Below are 6073 nucleotides of genomic sequence, written 5' to 3'. Positions count from 1 at the left end.
GACTCTTTGTGACCCCATGGACCAGAGCACGCCAGGCCCTCCTGTCTTCCACTGCCTCCCGTAGTTGTGTCAAATTCATGTTGGTTGCTTCGCAGACACTGTCTAGCCATCTCACCCTCTGTCGTCCCCTTCTCCTCTTGCCCTCACACTTTCCCAACATCAAGGTCTTTTCCTAGTATTATCTTTTCCAAGATAATACTAGTAAGTATTAAAACTAAAGTCTCATTTGCTTTTCCACAGGGTAACCATGTTACATGCTAACAAGTAGCTAGCATTTCCTTCCTCAGCAAAGTCCTCAAGCAAATGGGTGCCAGCAAAATTCAATTTTGAATACTGTTGCATCACTTTATTTTGATGGCCCATTTTGGTCAGGTATTGTACTTAGTCTTTGCATTACAAGATGACTGAGGTTTGCATGTGCCTGCAGTTTGAATTTAACAAGAATACACAGAGGAATTATACCAGAAAGATTTGGATATTCCGGACAATCCAGATAGTGTGGTTGCTGACCTTGAGCCAGACATCCTGGAGAGTGAAGTCAAGTGGGCTTTAGAAAGCATGGCTAACAACAAGGCCAGTGGAAGTGATGGCATTCACAATGAACTATTTAAAATCTTAAAAGATGGCGCTGTTAAGGTGCGACATTCAATATGCCAGCAAGTTTGGAAAACTCAGCAGTGGCCAGAGGATTGGAGAAGATCAGTCTACATCCCAATCGCAAAGAAGGGCAGTGCCAAAGAATGCTCCAACTACCGTACAATTGCACTCATTTCACACGCTAGCAAGTTTATGCTTAAAATCCTCCTTCAGCAGTATGTGGACAGAGAACTCCCAGAAGTACAAGCTGGATTTCGAAGGGGCAGAGGAACTAGAGACCAAATTGCTAACATGCACTGGATTACGTAGAAAGCAGAGAGTTCCAAAAAAACATTTACGTCTGCTTCATTGACTATGCAAAAGCCTTTGACTGTGTAGACCACAGCAAACTATGGCAAATCCTTAAAGAAATGGGAGTGCCTGACCACCTTATCTGTCTCCTGAGAAATCTATATGTGGGACAGGAAGCAACAGTTAGAACTTGATATGGAACAACTGATTGGTTCAATATTGGGAAAGGAGTATAACAAGGCTGTATATTGTCTCCCTGCTTATTTACCTTTTATGCAGAATACATCATGCGAAAGGCTGGACTGGAGGAATCCCAAAATGGAATTAAGATTACTGGAAGAAATATCAACAATCTCCGATATGCAGATGATTCCACTCTGATGGCAGAAAGTGAGGACGAATTAAAGAACCTCTTAATGAGGGTGAAAGAGGAGAGTGCAAAAAACAGTCTGAAGCTCAACATAAAAAAAAAAGCAAAAAAACCAAGATCATGGCCACTGGGCCCACCTCCTCCTGGCAAATAGAAGGGGAAGATATGGAGGCAGTGACAGATTTTACTTTCTTGGGCTCCATGATCACTGCAGATGGTGACAGCAGCCACAAAATTAAAAGACACCTGCTTCTTGGGAGGAAAGCGATGAGAAACCTCGACAGCATCTTAAAAAGCAGAGACATCACCTTGCCAACAAAAGTCCGCATAGCCAAACCTATGGTTTTTCCTGTAGTGATGTATGGAAGTGAGAGCTGGACCATAAAGAAAGCTGACTGCCGAAGAATTGATGATTTTGAATCGTGGTGCTGGAGGAGGCTCTTGAGAGTCCCCTGGACTGCAAGGAGAACAAACCTATCCATTTTGTAGGAAATCAATCCTGAGTGCTCACTGGAAGGACAGATCCTGAAGCTGAGGCTCCAATACTTGGCCATCTCATGAGAAGAGAAGACTCCCTGGAAAAGACCCTGATGCTGGGAAAGTGTGAAGGCAAGAGGAGAAGGGGATGACAGAGGATGAGATGGTTGGACAGTGTCACCGAAGCTACCAACATGAATCTGACACAACTCCGGGAGGCAGTGGAAGACAGGAGGGCCTGGCGTGCTCTGGTCCATGGGGTCACGAAGAGTTGGACACGACTAAACGACTAAACAACAACAAAGTTTAATTTTACTTGCAGCCGTATCTGTTTAAATTTAATATAACTCCAAACCAGTCAGAAATTACTTGACCTCTGCTTTTGGGGGGGAAAAAAGGCATGTACTGGGTCTGGACATGGGAAAATTGCGCCCAGAGGCATGAGGGCCTTTTGAGTACCAAAAAAAAAAAAAAACATGTTGGGGGAAGTGTGGCCATCCAAGAGCTGCGAATGGATATGTGAGGCTTCTGGGCCTCTGAAAGTTGTCTCTCTCTCTCTCTCTCTCCTTCACACACATACACTCCCTTCACTGCTGCCTCTGGTCTAGCTCTGACAGACATTGACAATCACAAAACAGACCTCTCTTTTGAGGAAAGAGTGTATCTTCTCCCTTTAGGCAAGGATCAGAACTTGAGGAAAAGAAAGCATGAGTCTCTATCTCTTTCTCTGTCACATGTTCCTTTGAAATTTTAATGGCCACTGCAATGACCATTATCTACATAAAGAGAAGTTTGGATAAAATGCATTCCACAGGAATTGATTAATTAAGCGCTAAAAATGACTGAATCCTTGACTTCCAAGCATCATTTTTCCCTGAGGAAATCTATGGTACATTTACTAACCCTCACATCTGTTCTTGGAACCAGGTAGACATGTAGTACTCTGACTTTGGTGAAACTTCTTCCATAAACTAGCATTTGGGCTGGTATTATTAAATGACAAGAATATTATTCAATATGTTAATAATATTAATATCAGAAGTGATTCAGGAACCATCTCTTATACTTTGATTCCACTGAGTTGAAGAGAACTTTAAACTCCACGGGTTATGTTAAATTTCAACCGTTTCAACCGTTTAAAACACCAACAACAAAAAATCAGCTTGCTGTCTGGCGCATCCTGTTGTCTATTGAACATACCACTGTTACATTAGTATGTAGGATGCTGGGTTGTGTACATCTGTATACATCACTGTTATGTAATGGAAATCCGTATCCCCTACCCACACAATGAACTGACAAACTGGTGAAGAAGTGATATTTGACTCTGCCTAAACCTGGCATGTGACTTTTGTGAAACGTATGCAGGCTGCACACAGCTTCGTGTGGGCCTCTGTGTGATCCCTCATGCCTCCCAGACTCTCCAGAGTCCCCCCAAGTCACTCTGTTGCTATATTTTTAAAAAATGGCCTTAAAATGGGTAATTCTGGAAGTAGCAGAACCTCCAGAAGGTGCAATTCTCTGTTTTAAGGCTATTTTGGGGGTATGGGCACACCTAGAAGGGGTGGGAGAATCAGAAATGGAGGGAAAACTTTCTTAGACGACAGCTTTAAGAATATCTTGGTGCCACACTGGCTGGATATTCTGGAACTTGTACTCCAAAAAGTAACTTCCCCCATCTCTAGTCAGAATGGTATTAAGAATCTCTGGGTGTTTGGTTACTGTGAAGTGGAAATGAAGATAGATGTTGGTTGGAACAAATGGGAGAAACATGAATGAAGGAACTGAATTCTCCATCTAACATTGAACAGAACATGGGGGGTCCGTCAGGTAGGGAAGACATGACACGGAAAGAGGCAAAGCTAAGCAGTTGTTGCAAATAAGATTTTATTTTATTTTACTTTATTTTGAGGAATGAGGCGACAGAGGTAAATGGGAGCACCATCCTAGAACCATTTGATAGCTACCAACTCCAGATTCTTATCTGTTGCTCACATGCTTAAGAAGCGCTAATATCAACGAAGGTTATTTAGGATTCAGTTACGTCAGAAAGGATGAATTCCTATCACCAGTCTCTACATTTCCCCACTGATTGAGTCACATCTTCTGTTGGTTTATCAAGCACCAAGAAATAATTTTATTAGCTTATTAAAAGATTTCTTTTAAAAAATGGCTACAATGTTAAAAAGTCATGATTAAATCTGACTGTAAAAACATTTTCTACTTCATGAAAGCTGCTCCTATGACGGCAGCTATCAGACACAACATAAAAATTAACTTCAGAAAGTTGTGCTAAGTTCAGCACTATCAGTACATTTTGGCATATTTTTTGAGAGCCAAGTATAAACATTTCAAGCAAAGTGCACTTCATTTTAAGTTTATTTGCTAAGGGCTGCCGCCTAGCCTTTTTGGCTTTAGCTTTGAAAGATTATTTATTTACAATGGGAAAAACAAATTGAAGGTATAACTGCTTCTTATTTTTCCCTCTGCCAGATGCTTACTATGGAGAACCATACCTTAAGCACAGAACACAACATTTTGGCCTATACGAGTGTAAGCCAAAGCCGTCAGGTTCGCCACTAAGAAATCCATTCAATTCCTATGGATCAGTGCAAGGGCTAAGAGAGGGCATTTTGCAAGGACCACTGAATGGCCTCAAAGCAGCTTTCAACTTAGGGATTGATCAGAAGGGCACTTGTCCCACTGTTTGCTGCGTTGTGGGAATGGGTTGGTTTGCTCTTCCCCCCACCCCCAGAGTACCCACACCTTTCAGAGCCGCTGTCAGAGGCTTCTACCTTTTTGGCACGGGTTGACGTGCTCTAGTTTGGTCTATTTCCAGCACATGTGATCTCTGGGAACAGACCAAAATTGAATCTTGCAGCTGTCAAAGCTGCCAATGCTCCTTCTGCTGTCACTATTTTGGTATATTTGCTTTGCCTTTGTGTGATTCAGCACACCAGCAGTGGTCTATCAGAGGCAAATAACAGTAATTTTACTTTACCTGCCCTTCCACAGATGAGCAGGGAACTGTGCAATTTGCTGATATGCTTGTTTATTCAGCCACTTCATGATACTGAAAATTGACAGCAGAGGGAGCTGGACCAAATAAGGTTGCTTGGGGGTGGTATGCCACTTGGATGCAAGGATCATACCAAATGGAATACTGTACTGTATTGCTCTGCCCCTGATCTCAGGTGACCCTATTTATATCCCACCAACCCTTTCCAAAAGGACCACTATAGCTGCAGTCTGAATCATTTGCTGTTTCTCTTACATGGAAAGTGTCCCTTCTATCTTGGAGCAGAAGAACTCCCAAGAAGCCTCTGCAACTTTAGAAAGGCCTCTGGGGGATTTTCCCTTTCTAATGGCAAAGGTACCTGTTAATCAGGTATCCATGAAGATTCTCAGTCATCCAGGTGTGGTTATCTGGAAGTTGAATCATGGCAACTGGACTTCTTTCTTGTTAGGGTGAAACGTTTCCCACTCATCCAAGCAGCTTCTTCAGTCTTTCCTCTAGAACACAGAAACTCTAGATTTGCTACCTGGAGCTGATTGGTTTTGTATTTATTTATTTATTTATTTATTTATTTATTTATTTATTTATTTATTTATTTATTTATTTATTTATTTATTTATTTATTTATTTATTTATTTATTTATTTGATTTTCACCCCGCCCCTCTAGACAATGTCTACTTTTGTAATTCATCACATCTGAAGGACATGAGTAGGGAAAGCCAACAAATCAAGACGAACAAGTGTGTTTGTTTGTTTGATTATTACTTTCTTCTTCTTGAAGGAGCCTCCCAGAGTAGACTTCGGTCTAGATGGGTGGGGTATAAATTGAATAATATTTTTTTCTAAAGTTACCCATCATTCATAGCTCTCATTGAGAAGCAGGCAGCACATGGCTACCCCATAATGACTACCTGAACAGACCTATTCATTTCCCAGGGCAGACAAATACAGATATCACCACTACAGGTGGCTGGGTCAACTGGACTCACCCCCCAGAACTGGGCTTCCATTGTGGCGCACAGGGCAGTCATCATTCATGCTACACCAATTGCAGAAGTAGCTCTGCCAGGGCTTCCCCACCTCACTGAGCTGCTGACCAATCCAGCAAAGAGGCAGCATGATGAGTCTCCCTGCTCAGGCTACTTCCATGATTGGTACGGCATGAATGAAGATGGCTGTGCATGCCACACTGCAAGCAGTAAGTGGATGACTTCGTTCTTGTGTGTGTGTGTGGGGGGGTCCAATTGACCAAACCACCTGTGGTGGTAATATTTGTATTTGTCTCCTCTGTGGGATGAATGTGAATATCCCATTTCTAGTC

This window comes from Pogona vitticeps, chromosome 5, assembly GCF_051106095.1.
Source record: "Pogona vitticeps strain Pit_001003342236 chromosome 5, PviZW2.1, whole genome shotgun sequence".
NCBI classification, from domain to species: domain Eukaryota; kingdom Metazoa; phylum Chordata; class Lepidosauria; order Squamata; family Agamidae; genus Pogona; species Pogona vitticeps.
The sequence above is the reverse complement of the archived record's forward strand: the minus strand, read 5'-3'. Positions refer to the sequence as shown.